We start from the raw sequence: 16,185 nt of genomic DNA on the forward strand, positions 1-16,185 counted from the left end.
TTAGATGGACACCTTAAAGACCACAACATACAGGGGTATACAATGTACGGTTAGCAGCAAACACACACACACATCATAGGTTGAACTGGATGGACTGATGTATTTTTTCAACCTCACAAACTATGTAACTATGTAACAATTCTGAAAAAAAAAACAATATTTTTCACATTGGGCTCTGTCACACGGCCGCTCCGTGTGAGAGCTCCGCTGCGGCCCATTTTTTTTTTTTTTTTCCACGGAGCGGATGACATTTCTGTCATCCGCTCCGTATGCACGCATATCATCCCATCCGTTTGCGGATGATATGCGGACATAATGTAAGTCTATGGGGGTTTGCGGATGTCAGCGGATGACACCGCTGACATCCGATTTTTCCTTCCTTTCCGTTTTTTGGACTGAACAAAAATAGGGTTTTGTTCAGTTCCAAAAAACGGAACAGAACTGACAGGAAGAAAATCGGATGTCAGCGGATGGTATTCCGCTGATATCCGCAATGCCATTCACTTACATTATGTCTACAAATCATCCGCAAAAAAATAGGATGATTTGCGGACACACGGAGCGCCCGTGTGAAAGGGCCCATTCTGCCATATGACATTCTCAAAAAAAAATGTAAAAATCAAAATTTTTTAACATTTTTGGCCAATTTGTTTTCTGCTACATATAAGCGTATTTTGATTGGTTTGCGCTAAAGTTATTACGTCTACAAAATACGGGAAAGATTTATGGCCTTTTTTTTTTTTTTAACTAGTAATTCTGCAATTTTTTGCAGGACTGCGACATTGCGGCGGACAGATCGGACCCCTGACTGACATTTTTGACACTTTTGGGGGGACCAGTGACATTACTACAGTAATCAGTGCTAAAAATATGCACTGTTACTGTAATAATGACACTGGCAGGCAAGGGGTTAACACTGTGGGTGATCAAGGGGTTAAATGTGAGCCTAGGGGAGTGATTCTAACTGTGGGGGGGGGGGGCTTCTGAAATGACCATAGAGACATGTGATCCTATATAGAAGGATCACAGGGACTCTATGATCATTCCAGGGAGAACAACGGTCAGCTGTGTTTACAACAGCTGACCGTTCTTCTCTCTCAGCGCGGAACGGTTGCAGGTGTCAGACGACAATCAGAACCTGCCTGACTCGTGCATCGGCTTCCCCGCTGCCGATTGGGGGCGGGAGCGCGCTGCCGGCGGCGCGCGCTCGCCCCCTAGCTTTCCGCACATGACTGACGTAGGTCCACGTCGCTTTGCGCAGGAGAGCCACCCTGCTGCAGTAAAAAGGCGGCGGATGGTCGGGAAACGGTTAAATAAAGGCACTTAGAATGACCTAGGCCAGGGGTCTCAAACTGGTGGCCTTCGGGCTGTTGCAGAACTACAAGTCCCATCATGCTTCTGCTTATGGGAGTCATGCTTATAACTGTCAGCCTTGCAATGCCTAATGGGAATTGTAGTTCTGCAACAGCTGGAGGGCCACCAGTTTGAGACCCCTGACCTAGATCGAAGGGAACGAAAAAAAAAAAGCTAAAACCCATTTCCTCTATATATTTCTCGTCTTTCACCATATATGCTCGGCTACGATGATATGTGTATTTATGATTATTTTGTCTTTGATTCCCGCTAGCTCACACACCAGGCGGTCTCATTTATCATTTACTGACGTAGTTTATGTTAAAGGAAAACCAATAAAAATGCACGCTTGCTTCTAGGAGATGTTTGATGTTTCCACAAGGCTGAAGGAAGGTTCTGCTATTTCTGAGATCAGACATCCAGAACAGCTTTAAGGATCAAAGGGGTTGTGAGCTTGAAGCCCAACTTCGGAAATGTAGACACAGTCTACTCTTGTAGTGGGGCCACCTGTACTGCAAGCATGGGCGTCCGCAGAACTTTTTTCAGGGGGGGGGGGGGGCCAGGTCCCCCATAGATCCCCCTTTAGAGCAGGGACCCCATAGATCTCTCTTTAGTGCAGGCCAGGCCAGGGTCCCCCATAGATCCCCCTTTAGAGCAGGGTCCCCATAGATCTCTCTTTAGTGCAGGCCAGGCCAGGGTCCCCCATAGACCGCCCTTTAGAGCAGGGTCCTCATAGATCTCCCTTTAGAGCAGGCCAGGCCAGGGTCCCCCATAGATCCCCCTTTAGAGCAGGCCAAGGTCCCCATAGATCCCTCTTTAGTCTTACCTTTTCCCCTATATTCCCCGCACCACCAGGTTTCCCTGCACCACCAGGTACTCCAGGCTCTCTCTTCAAAGAATATATATACATATATATATTATATATATATATATATATATATATATATATATATATATATTAGCCAATATGACCCCCTTTAGAGCAGGCCAGAATCCCCATAAATCCCCCTTTAGAGCAGGGTCCCCATAGATCTCTCTTTATTGCAGGCCAGGGTCCGCCATAGATCCCCCTTTAGAGCAGGGTCCCCATAGATCTCTCTTTAGTGCAGCCCAGGCCAGGGTCCCCCATAGATCCCTCTTTAGAGCAGGGTCCCCATAGATCTCCCTTTAGAGCAGGCCAGGGTCCCCCATAGATCTCCCTGTAGAGCAGGCCAGGCCAGGGTCCCCCATAGATCCCCATTTAGAGCAGGGTTCCCAAAGATTCCCCTTTTAGAGCAGGCCAGGAAATTTCCAGGGGGGGCACTTGCCCCCCATCGTGGACGCCCATGACTGCAAGGGTTAACTGCTTGGTTGGTCTTGGGGTGCAGGAAGAAGGAGTATTATGTAGAGCACCCAGGGCCATCTTACCGAATGGGCCAGCTGGGCAGTTGCCTGGGGGCCCCACCTGCCCAGTGACCCAGCCCCAGCCAAGCATTAGTCCCGATTCCCATGTGCATCCCACCGCTGAACTAAGCAGGTGGCAAGCGCATGTGGGCCCTGCGCTGCTGTCAAGCCACTTGGGCCGTGGAGGGGGAGCCCACAACTGCAGGAATGCCTGTCAACCTCCACGGGAACAGGCACACACAGGACAGCCGAGTCTGATTCCCGTCCGTGTGTGTGTTCGCCAGACCCAGCCGTCAAACTTGGAAGCTGTCATTAGCCTGGCACTTCTGTACCAATAAATATCGCCTTATCGATAATTTGCATTTTTATTCTCGTGGGTGATTGTGTAGACGGGGCCCCATTGCACTGCATTGCTGTAACGTTCATGCGTTTTTGTTAATGGATGGATTTACAGCTGCAGAATTATTACACTCAGTATCCTTGTAGAGATCTGTTGAACAACATATCCAACTCTCAGGACTTCATCATAGTGCACAGCCTGTATACAATTTACATATACTCAATCAGATGTATAGATGGAGGGATAGAATATATGAGAAGTATAGATGAGAGACAGGCAATTGTATAGTGGGCACTTAGGAGAGTTGTAGGTGGTAATAATAGGCAGATAGGTTCTGATGTCAAGTATAATGCAGATGGTAAGAGGACACAGATGGAGTATACTTCAGACAGAGTAACCTAGTGCAAGGATAGTGTAGGTAGTCCCAAGAGCTAACAGTCTTATGCAGATGATAGGAGATAGATAGATATAGATAGTCCTGGTAGTTGCAGTAGATGACAGTAGGAGTGCAGTTAGTAAGGAATCCCCTGTGGGGTACTTATCACATAGATAGGTTAGTAAGGATAGAGTCCAATGGTGAGAGGTGATCCCGTAGCGAGGTACGGATCAGCAGCGAGGTTCCGGCTTCAGTTCAGCAAAGGGAAATGCCAGCAGCTCTGACTTCACAGGAGAAGGTGCGGTGAACATGTGGTTTGAACGAGCGATGAGTGAGAGAAAGCCGGCGATTGAAATAGCCGCTCATAGCGGCGCTCGGCAATAATGTCATCCGGCTTAAAGGTATATGCGTCTCTTGTGTAACAAGATGAGACACAATTAGAAAAGGAGAAATATATGGAACAAGGGTACCAGTGGTACCAGAACATTACAGTACCCCCCCCTTAAGGCCGGCTCCGGAAGGCCTCTAGAACTGGTTTTTCTGGATATTTCGAGTGGAAATTGCGAATCAGTCTAGGGGCATGTATATCTGAGGTATCCAGCCAGGTGTCATCTTGGGGCCCATAGTTCTTCCATCGTACAAGATACTGGAGTCTTCTTCTATGAAAACGGGAATCCAAAATTTCTTTTATCTCAAATTCTTCTCCACCTTCCACTTGTACGGGTGGTGGAGGTGAGATAGTAGGCCTTATTCCTTGGTTAGGAACATGGGGCTTCAGTAGAGACACATGGAAGATAGGATGTATCTTGAGGTCTGCTGGTAATGTGAGTTGTACAGCCGCTTTTCCAATAAGCTTCTGTATTGGGAATGGTCCCAGAAATAGAGGCCCAAGTTTCTTACTAGGGATCTTTAATCTTAGATTTTTTGTAGAAAGCCAAACAAGATCCCCAATGGCATATTGGGGAGAGGGTTTCCTACGGAGGTCGTAGTACCTCTTTTGTTGGCTATGAGCATGTGATATGGTATTGTTGAGTAGTCCCAGAGAATCCTTTATCTGGGCAAGATAATCAGATGCCACTGGATTACTTGATGGCAAGATACGTGGTGGAAGGAGTGTGGGATGAAACCCATAATTTAAGTAGAATGGACTTTGTTTAGTAGTGCTATGAGTCGCGTTGTTATAGGCGAATTCTGCCAGCGGGAGGAGATCCGCCCAATCGTCCTGTAGGTACGAAGTATAGCAACGCAGGTACTGCTCAATGCACTGGTTAACTCTCTCTGTCTGTCCGTTGGTCTGAGGGTGGTAGGCAGAAGTAAGGTTACGCTCTATTCGTAGTATCTGACATAGAGCTAGCCAAAACTTTGAGATGAATTGTGAACCACGGTCAGATAGCAGTGTTTTTGGAATACCATGTAACTTAAAGACATGTTTCACGAGTAATTCCGCTGTTTGTTTAGATGAAGGTAGTTTTCGGATAGGAGTGAAATGTGCCATCTTGGTCAGATGGTCCACTGACACCAAGATGGTGTTGAATCCTTTGGAAGGTGGTAGTTCCACTATGAAGTCTAAGGATACCACTTCCCACGGGACCTGGGGTATCGGTAAACTACAAAGTAACCCCGATGGTTTCGTATTGTCAATTTTAGACCTTGCACAGATATCACAAGATGAAACGAACTTTTTTACGGTTGTCTTCATGTCTGGCCACCAATACTGACTCGTAAGTAGATTGAAAGTTTTAGTCATACCCATATGTCCTGCCAGAGGTACATCATGCGACAATTGCAAAATCTTGGTTCGCATAGTAGGGGGTATGTATAATTTATCATTGTAGTAGAGGAAGCCTTCTGCGTCAGTAGTTAGTTGTGGTGGAGGTGAATCCAGTCCTATGCTGTGCAAAATTTCCTCCTTCAGGGAACGAATGACACCGATAATACGCTCAAGTGGTATTATAGGAACTGAGGGAACCTCGGTGCAATCCCTTTCAGCTAGTCGTGAAAGCGCATCCGCTTTTTTATTTTTTTCTGCAGGCGTGTAAGTCACTAAGAAATTAAACCTCAGAAAGAATAACGACCACCGTACCTGCCCGTGGGAAAGAGTTCTATTAGTCTGAAGGTATTGAAGGTTTTTGTGATCGGTATATATCAAGATTGGCAATTGAGTACCCTCAAGTAGATGTCTCCAATTTTCTAACGCCAGTTTTATGGCTAGTAACTCCTTTTCACCTACTGGGTAGTTCACCTCGGGCTGCTTAACGACTTCGAGAAGAAAGCAACTGGGTGAAGCGGTGAGGTGTTTGTTGGTCGTTGTGAGAGAACTGCTCCTACTGCCATATTTGACGCATCTACCTCCAAGATGTATTGAAGGGATGGGTCTGGATGGCATAGTATGGGGGCAGTAGTGAAGCTTGATTTCAGCAGACAGAATGCTCCATCTGCTTCTTTTGACCAATTGAATGTTTTTTTCGTGCTTGTGAGTTGTGTGAGAGGTTTCACAATCGCAGAGAAATTTTTTATGAATTTCCTATAGTAGTTAGAGAATCCTAGGAACCTTTGTAATGCTTTGCGAGTTGTTGGCACAGGCCAATCCAGAATGCAGGATATTTTGCTCATGTCCATTTTGATTCCGTCTTTAGATATAATATATCCTAGAAATAGTACTTCCTCTTTATGAAATAAACATTTTTTTGATTTAACATATAGGTTATGTGCAAGTAGTCTTGACAACACAAGTCTCACATGTTTTATGTGCTCAGGTAAGGAATGAGAATAGATAAGTATATCGTCCAAATATACTACCACACAAACATCAAGCAAGTCTCTGAATATCTCATTTATAAAACGTTGGAAGGCTGCGGGAGCATTACATAGCCCGAAAGGCATCACAAGGTACTCAAACAGTCCGTATCTGGTTCTGAATGCCGTCTTCCATTCATCCCCCTTACGGATTCGAATTAAATTATATGCTCCCTTTAAGTCCAACTTTGTAAAGAAAGAAGCTCCACGCACCTGTTCGATAAGTTCAGGAATAAGAGGCAAAGGATAACGATCCTTTATAGTAATGGCATTTAATTGTCTGAAATCAATGATAGGCCTAAGACTCGAATCCTTATTGCGGACAAAAAAGAGTCCAGCAGCAGTGGAGGAAGTAGAAGGTCGGATGAATCCTTTTGCCAAGTTCACATCCAGGTACTCCTTTAGATGAGAGAGTTCATCCTGTGAAAGAGGATAAACATGACCAAAAGGCAGCTTGCTATTAGGGAGTAGGTCGATACAACAATCATAGTCCCTATGGGGAGGTAGCATTTGAGCGTTTTTTTCAAGGAAAACCTCCGATAAATCCTGATAACACTTGGGTATAATGTTATCCGGCACTACAGACAGGATCCTATCATATGTGGGGAGATTACATGTCGTTTCACAATAGGGAGAAGAGAAGGCTAGCGTTCTCGTTTTCCAATCGATGATTGGTTGATGTATGTGTAACCAGGGAAATCCCAAAATGATTGGGAAATGTGGTGAAGTTTATACATCAAAGGTGGTGGTCTCCACATGAGACCCGTCAGCAGTTACAAGGAGTGCCTGTGTTTGACTGGTGATAGGACCAGAGGATAAAGTGGTACCGTTAATAAAACTAACGGAAACAGGTTTGGGTTTTGAAACAATAGGTATTTTATTAAGGGAGACGAAACAAATGTCAATGTAGTTTCCACAAGATCCTGTGTCGATCATAGCCTTGGTGGTGATCCTAGTTTGGTCCCACTGCAATGTTAAATGAACAAAAAGATAAGGATTAGAAAAGGAAGTTGTAAGTCCCCCTAGTAAGACATTTGAACACTCACCCTCTTTTCTGCGGACAAGGGGACAGCCGCTTATCAAATGATCTGGGGATGCGCAGTACATGCAGAGATGTTCGGTTTTCCTCCTGGCATGTTCAGAAAAGGACAGAGGTGGGCGTATCATTCCTACTTCCATAGGAGTAGGGTCAGCAGGCAACATCCGAGAAGGACTGGGAAATGGTGAGCCCATCTTCTCAGCCTTTCTTTCTCGTAGTCGTCTGTCAATATTGATACTGGTCTGTATCAGTCCCTCTAGAGTGCCAGGTAAATCCGCTCGGGCGAGCTCGTCTTTTACGGCCTCAGATAGGCCGAGTCTGAACTGGGTTCGTAAAGATGTGTCGTTCCACCCTGAATCAGGGGACCATCTTTTAAAATTTGCCACGAAATCTTCAACAGGTCTCCTCCCTTGTTTTAAGGCCCTTAATTGGGTATCAGCAGTACTCTGCTTATTGGGGTCTTCATACAAAGTAGCAAGTTGTGCTAGGAACAAAGGGTAGGAATTGAGGAGTGGGTCATCCTTCTCAAAGAGAGCATCTGCCCAGGCCCGGGGTTCACCCGTCAAATAGGAGATAGTGGTGCAAACCTTAATTTGGTCAGTGGTGTAGGTTAGAGGTTTTAATAGAAAAAGCAATCGGCATGCGTTTTTAAATTCACGGAATTTGCTCCAATCACCCGAAAACACTAAAGGAGGGTTTATCTTAGGTTCACGGGGCTGAGCAGTAGGAAGCTGTGCAAGACGGCCAACCTGCTGTCTCAAGGCCTGATTTTCGTTTTGTACCTCTGTAAGCGCAAGGATCAATGCATCTACTTGCTGTTTTAATTGTAATACATGAGTGGGTAATTCTGCTGAATCCATATTTTTTTTTTTTTTAAGGCTCGTTCAATCTGTAACGTTCATGCGTTTTTGTTAATGGATGGATTTACAGCTGCAGAATTATTACACTCAGTATCCTTGTAGAGATCTGTTGAACAACATATCCAACTCTCAGGACTTCATCATAGTGCACAGCCTGTATACAATTTACATATACTCAATCAGATGTATAGATGGAGGGATAGAATATATGAGAAGTATAGATGAGAGACAGGCAATTGTATAGTGGGCACTTAGGAGAGTTGTAGGTGGTAATAATAGGCAGATAGGTTCTGATGTCAAGTATAATGCAGATGGTAAGAGGACACAGATGGAGTATACTTCAGACAGAGTAACCTAGTGCAAGGATAGTGTAGGTAGTCCCAAGAGCTAACAGTCTTATGCAGATGATAGGAGATAGATAGATATAGATAGTCCTGGTAGTTGCAGTAGATGACAGTAGGAGTGCAGTTAGTAAGGAATCCCCTGTTGGGTACTTATCACATAGATAGGTTAGTAAGGATAGAGTCCAATGGTGAGAGGTGATCCCGTAGCGAGGTACGGATCAGCAGCGAGGTTCCGGCTTCAGTTCAGCAAAGGGAAATGCCAGCAGCTCTGACTTCACAGGAGAAGGTGCGGTGAACATGTGGTTTGAACGAGCGATGAGTGAGAGAAAGTCGGCGATTGAAATAGCCGCTCATAGCGGCGCTCGGCAATGATGTCATCCGGCTTAAAGGTATATGCGTCTCTTGTGTAACAAGATGAGACGCAATTAGAAAAGGAGAAATATATGGAACAAGGGTACCAGTGGTACCAGAACATTACAATTTCCCGGGCTCTTTAATGCTCTTAAGATGGCACTGAGCGCACCCCCTAAGGAACCGCAAGTATACTGGGATCTTACAGCCAGGCACACCAACTTTCCACAGTCCATGAATTGTTTTGTTTTATTAAGGTAGTTATATCTTGGTCAGCGATGGAAGATTATGGGATGCCCAGTTGACTTCAAATAATTTCAGGGACAACCCCTAGTATATAGTCTTTATATACAGTTCCTCTTCTTCCCCCAGCACATACTTGCTTGCAGAGCTCAGCTATGTTACTCAGTAGTAATTTGTGTAGCAAAGGCCCATTACAGGCAGGGACAGCTCCTATAATTGAAGAACAGATGGGGTGACACAGCTCACACTTTCCTAGCACTTCCTCTCTGTGGTCACTGCTCCCAGCACCACCTCTTCAGGCCCTGCCAGCCCTCCGAGCTGCAGCAGCCCCTTTCACTAGTTCTCCAGGCAAACTTCTTCCACCAGTCCTCCAGAGTGACACTCACCAGCCCACCCGGCTGACTCTCAGGAGATCTCAGGGACGTGCTGACCTGTTCCTGCTGTCCTCTCCTTGCACCAGAAAGGGTTTCCTCCATGTGTTTTTGGGGGAATCTTCCAGGACCCGAGCCACCGGCCCGAAGTCACCAACCCCCAGAGTAGGGGGCACCCTCAAGGGCCACAACAGCCTCCTTAGCACTCCATCTCCATCTTCCACCTGACTTCCCTTGCTGGAATGGCCCATGCCTATTTATGAGGTGAATCTGCCCCCGGCCAGGCACATTTGTTGGGGATTGGCCGAGGACCCCATAAATATTCCTAACACCCGGCCAGAGATGTATAGTAACTAAGTAGAACTACTTCACTACTGTACTTAAGTACCGAAAGGTGGTATCTGTACTTTCCTAGAGTAGAATTTTTTTCTGCTACTTCCACTTTTACTTCACTACATTTTTTCAATGATTTCAATACTTCTACTCCATTATTTTTTTTTTGTGCTGCATAGATACTCGTTACTATTATAAAAATTACCACTGCCAGAACAGTAGATGGCAGGTTTAATGAAGCTCAAAACATGTGTATTATCAGCACATACGAAAATAAATGCTACTGTATGTATAAATAAAAGCTGCATTTGAAATAATAAAAAACAATATGATGTTCAAACTTTTGACTTCTTTCTTTAATAACTACATAACACAGTACTTGTACTTTTACTTTCAGTACTTGAGTAGCAAAATTTTTAAAAAAAACTACTTGCAATACTTAAGTACAAAAAATGTTGAATACTTTAGTACTTCTACTCAAGTCACTTTTTGATCGAGCACTTCCACTTCTACTCAAGTCACTTTTTGATCGAGCACTTGTACTTTTACTCAAGTATGGGTTTCGAGTACTTTATACAACTCTGCACCCGGCTGACTCTCAGGAGATATCATGGATGTGCTGACCTGTGCCTGCTATCCTCTCCTTGCACCTGTGCCCCCAGGAAGAGTTTTCTCTGTGTGTTTTTGGGGGAATCTTAACCCCCAGACAAGGGGGCACCCTCAAGGGCCACCGACAGCCTCCTCACCACCGCATCGCACCCGACTCGCAGGCAGTTCACACTGCCTAATGCAAACTGCTGGGAGTGTCAATACAAAGTTAACCACACCCCCAGATTAGATTACTTTGCATATCGCAGTGCGAACTGTCAGTTCGGATAGAAATCGAATCGCATAGGTGTGAACACCCAATGCGATCCGATTCAGGTGCAGACCAAAAAAAGGGTCCTGTGCAACTTTGGTCCACATGCGATGCGAATTTAGCCATGCAATCTGCATGGCTGAATTTGCATTGCACAGACATTGCATGTGATTTGCAGAGCAGTGCGGTGTGAATCACATGGGATGTCTGACATCGCATATGTGTGAACCGGCACTCAAGGAAGAATGAATCTCTCTCTTGTATTCAGATAATATTTGCTTATTCTGGAGGTCAGCTTTAACCTTATCCTGTGAAGTCTTTTCCTTTGCTTGTGATGCTGTTACAGTCTAATAAAGAATATGTGATGGTAGATTGCTGTTCCTGATCCAAGACTCTCTATTACCTGACAAATCATTCATCTTTGCCATTGCACAGATGTCTGCAAATGCCGCTTGATCAATCTCAGTAGCAGATTGTGCTTCTGCAGCTTCTCCATGGCATCAGAGAACCATAAAGAGTGTGAGGGCTCTGCAGATGCTCCATTATTATGGAGATACCAGCCATGACCGAATTTATTTACCTTCTCTCCGCAGGTCAAGTTTGCTGCATCCCTCCAAAGACCATATCTGCCCTAGTTCTAAGCACCTAATATTCTAAGTACCTAAGATCTGAAAAAAATTGTTGCTCTATATAAAGATGGCCTAGGCTATAAGAAGATTGCCAAGACCCTGAAACTGAGCTGCAGCATGGTGGCCTAGAACCTACAGTGGTTTAACAGGGCAGGTTCCACTCAGAACAGGCCTCGCCATGGTCGACCAAAGAAGTTGAATGCACGTGCTTAGCGTCATATCCAGAGGTTGTCTTTGAGAAATAGATGTATGAGTGCTGCCAGCATTTCTGCAGAGCTTAAAGGAATGGGAGGGTCAGCCTATCAGTGCTCAGACCATACGCCGCACACTGCATCAAATTGGTCTTCATGGCTGTCATCCTAGAAGGAAGCCTCTAAAGATGATGCACAAGAAAACCTGCAAACAGTTTGCTGAAGACAAGCAGACTAAGGACATGGATTACTGGAACCCTGTCCTGTGGTCTGATGAGACCAAGATACACTTATTTGGTTCAGATGGTTTCAAGCGTGTGTGGCGGCAACCAGGTGAGGAGTACAAATACAAGTGTGTCTTGCCTGCAGTCAAGCATGGTGGTGGGAGTGTCATGGTCTGGGGCTGCATACGTGCTGTTGGCACTGGGGAGCTACAGTTCACTGAGGGAACCATGAATGCCAACATACTAAAACAGAGCATGATCCCCTCCCTTCAGAGACTGGGCCGCAGGGCAGTATTCCATCATGATAAAGAACCCCAAACACACCTCCAAGACGACCACCGCCTTGCTAAAGAAGCTGAGGGTAAAATTGATAGACTGGCCAACCATGTCTCTAGACTTAAACCCTATTGAGCATCTATGTGGCACTCTCAAACGAAAGGTGGAGGAGCGCAAGGTCTCTAACATCCACCAGCTCCATGATGTCGTCATGGAGGAGTAAAAAAAGAATCCAGTGGCAACCTGTGAAGCTCTGGTGAACTCAATTCCCAAGAGGGTTAAGGCAGCGCTGTAAAAAAAATGATGGCCACACAAAATATTGACACGTTTGGCCCAATTTAAAAATTTGCACTTAGGGGTGTACTCACTTTTGTTGCCAGCGGTTTAAACATTAATGGCGGTGTGTTACGTTTTTTTGAGGGGACAGTAAATTTACACTGTTATACAAGCTGTACACTCACTACTTTACATTGTAGCAAAGTGTCATTTCTTCAGTGTTGTCTCATGAAAAGATAGAATAAAATATTTACAAAAATGTGAAGGGTGTACTCACTTTTGTGAGATATTATTTATATATATATATATATATATACATATATATATATATATATAAACATATCGCCTGCAGATTTTGTACGTTTGCCCACTTCCAAAGAAATGAAGGGTCTATAATTTTTATCATAGGTGTATTTTAAATTATAGAGACAGAATATCAACCTAAAATCCAGAAGAAAAAAAAACACGATACAAATACTATAAATTGAGTTGCAGTTCACTGAGTAAAATAAGTATTTGATCCCCAAGTAAAACATGAGTTAGTACTTGGTGGAGAAACCCTTGTTGACAAGCACAGAGGTAAGACGTTTCTTGGAACTGGTTACCAGGTTTGCACACATCTCAAGAGTGGACCAAAATTCCTCCTCTTTTCGGGTTTTTGGTTGATTTTCTGTCTCTATCATTTAAGACACACCTATGATAAAAATAATAAACCTTTCATTTTTTTGTAGGTGGAAAAACTTACAAAATCTGCAGGGAATCAAATAAATATTCCCCCCGCTGTATATAATATTTTTAATAGTTTTTTTTATTTAAAGAAAAATGGGATTTTTGACTAAAAATCAATTTCTCTGATGTTCATTGACAGACATAGCTCCTGATCTTCATAACCATTGGGTTATACTGCCCCCTACAGGAGTAGGACACTAGGCAGAAAAAGAATCTGGCTACGCCTATGGGGAGTCCCAGGGGGTATACTCCCTCCCCCTGCTATAGGTACTCAGTTTAGTTACAAGCAGTGTCAGAAGAATTATAACTCCACAGTGGGGTGGGTGCTGTGTCCATCAATGAAGATCAGAGAAATGGAATTTACGGTAAGTCAAAAATCCCATTTTCTCTTTTGTTCATAGATGGACACAGCTCCTGATCTTCATAACCATTGGGATGTCCCAAAGCAGTTTTAAACTTGAGGGGTGGAAACCGCAAAAAAAAATTCTCAAGGCTAAACAGTAGCCAACCAGGCAACAGGAGCTCAACCAAAACAGGAGCCCACCTGAAAAAAACAATACACCCTCAAAGAGGATCAGGTCCTCTAAACAGCAGCCTGCAAAACCTTACGGCCAAAAGAGACATCCGCAGATGCCGGCACATCCACTTTATAAAACTTTGTGAAAGTGTGCACTGACGACCAGGTGGCCGCCTTGCAAATCTGCGTCACTGAGGCCTGATGACGAAAGGCCCAGGAGGCACTTAGAGTGCACCTTAACAGGGAAAGGAGAAACCTGATCCTTGATGGAATAGGCCTGAATCACCGTCTGTCTGATCCATCTGGAAATGGTCGCACAGGAAGCGGACAACCCTTTCCGAGGCCCATCCGTGAGCACAAATAGTGAGTCTGACTTCCTAAAAGACTCCGTAGATGCCAGGTACACCCTAATTGCCCAGACCATATCCAAGGCATGCAAGGCAATTTCCTTTGGATGTTTAGGCCTGGGACACAGGGAAGGCAACACAATGTCTTTAAGCTAATTAAAATCAGAGACAACCTTTGGGAGGAACGACGGTCAGGGGTGAAGAACCACCTTATCGCTATGAATCACCAGGTAAGGTGAACGACAGGATAACGCCGTCAGTTCCGACACCCTGCGCGCAGAGGTAATAACCACCAAAAAAGCCACCTTCTGAGACAGTGTAAGCAAGGAAATCTCTCGAAGATTCTCAAAGAGAGGCTTCTGGAGGACCAAAAGCACCAAATTGAGGTCCCAAGGCGGCAACGGAGACCGCACTGGAGGAGCCAAATGTCAGACAGCCTGAAGAAAGGTACGCACCAGGGAGTGTGTGGCCAAGGGTCGTTGGAAGAAGACTGCTAAAGCCGACAACTGGCCCTTAATGCTACTCAGGACCAATTTCTGTTCAACCCCCCATAGAAGGAAGGTCAAGATCTGAACCACCGAGAAGGAGCAAGGATGAACCTTAAGAGACTCACAACACGCAATGTACGTCTTCCACGTACAATGGTAGATCTTACTAGAAGTAGATTTCCTAGCTTTTAACAGCGTAGGAATCATCAACTTAGTTAAACCTCCCCAGCCAGACAGGCTGGCATCCGTAGGGACCACTGTCCAATACAGGGAAGGTAGGATTTGCCCGAAAGCCACCTCCACCCCGGAAGCAAAGACATCGATTGATGGTTTGGACACGGAGGGCCCCACAGCCTCAGAGAGGGGATCAGGTGGGGAGATGTACTCCAAAGACTCCATGAGTCACCAGGGGGACCCCACAGAAAAGGTATAAAACACTGCAAGGGACAACCCCCACCGTGGTGGCAGCACCGCCTGGTCGAAAGGCACAAAGCACCAATCGATCCTCAGCAGAGAGGGAAAGAAACCCACCAGACTCACCACCCAGCAGAAACAGAAACCTGCAGCCACCAGGATAATTTTCACGCGATAAGGAAGTAAAAAGATCCAGGAGTCAGCACCAGGGGGTGAGGAAGGGCTCCCACTGCCGAAATCGCTACCCACAGTGCTCCACTGTCATGTCTACCGCTATTTTCAATGGCAAACCACCACAAAATTGCAGCCAGACTACACAAACATGGCCACAGTGCATAGAAACACACAGGCTACAATAAAATGTTAGCCCCACACGGCACTACAAGGCTTCCAGGGACCCAGGAGGGATCCCTAGGCCTCAAGGACAGACCCAGGCAGGACGGGGGGCCCTTGCAGGAGACCCCACCAAGTATAACCCCACCCCCTGCACAGCCAATTGTCCCCCCAGCCCTCATCCCCAGTATAGTGCCCTGCCCCCACCCCATGAGGTGGACCAGACCACCCAAAAAGCCCCAGCATAGGTGTGGGGGGGGGTAGGATGGGGTACAGATGAAAGGGGGGTGCCTGACGGGCAGGAGGGGAACCCAGGGGTCCGACCGTCTCAAGGAGGGGCCTACGTCCACCCCAAAATCCTCCAGCGGGAGAGGGGGGACAGCTACTCAACATACCAGGAACCAAGTGGGAACCGCTCCAGACAGAACCCCTCTCCATCAAAATGGGGGGGCTGTCGGCCAGAAGGAACGCAGCGACTCGGGCCGAGACCCGGTTGTATGCGACCTCGCGAGGCATTTAATTCGCAGGCTAGCCCCCATCCAGTGGGGCTGTGTCGCGGTCGACCTAATGTGGAGCTGAGGTCTGCGCGCGCGCGCTCACTGGCCAGACTGGGGTGACCACTGGATCTAGATTATCCAGCACGTCGCACAGTCCAGCAGTTGATTGTAGATCTTACAAGAAAAATCCAGGAGAAAAAATCTAAAGAAAAAAATTGCCAGGACCAGAGATCCCATCAAGGAACTAGGTCCTTACTCCTGACTAGGCAGAAAAAAAACCTATAGCAGGGAGAGGGAATATACCCCCTGGGACTGCCCATAGGCGTAGCCAGATTTTCTTTTCTGCCTAGTGTCCTACTCCTGTAAGGGGCAGTATAACCCAATGGTTATGAAGAGCAGGAGCTGTATCCGTCAATGAACGAAAGAGAAATCTAGTCTGCAGATTAAACAGTTCCAAGGATATCCACGCCACTCTGTGCTTGAAGTGAATGCCCAGGTGCTTGTCCTCAAAGAAATCCATATAAATCAAAAACTGGTTTAGAGGCACTTACAGGTTTTACAGAGGAGGAAAGCACTGCTGATTTTGATCTACTTCCTCTGCAAGACCCATGAGTGC

The 16,185-nt window shown here is 45.8% G+C and overlaps 1 protein-coding gene across 1 annotated transcript in view; it reads right to left on the minus strand.

Annotated features, from left to right (window-relative positions):
* Positions 1–16,185, minus strand: part of TMEM145 (transmembrane protein 145) — a 218,499-nt gene that overhangs the window by 170,002 nt on the left and 32,312 nt on the right. The gene's annotated exons all lie outside the window — the stretch shown is intronic.

Source organism: Pelophylax lessonae (assembly GCF_965119305.1).
Source record: "Pelophylax lessonae genome assembly, chromosome: 12".
NCBI lineage: Eukaryota > Metazoa > Chordata > Amphibia > Anura > Ranidae > Pelophylax > Pelophylax lessonae.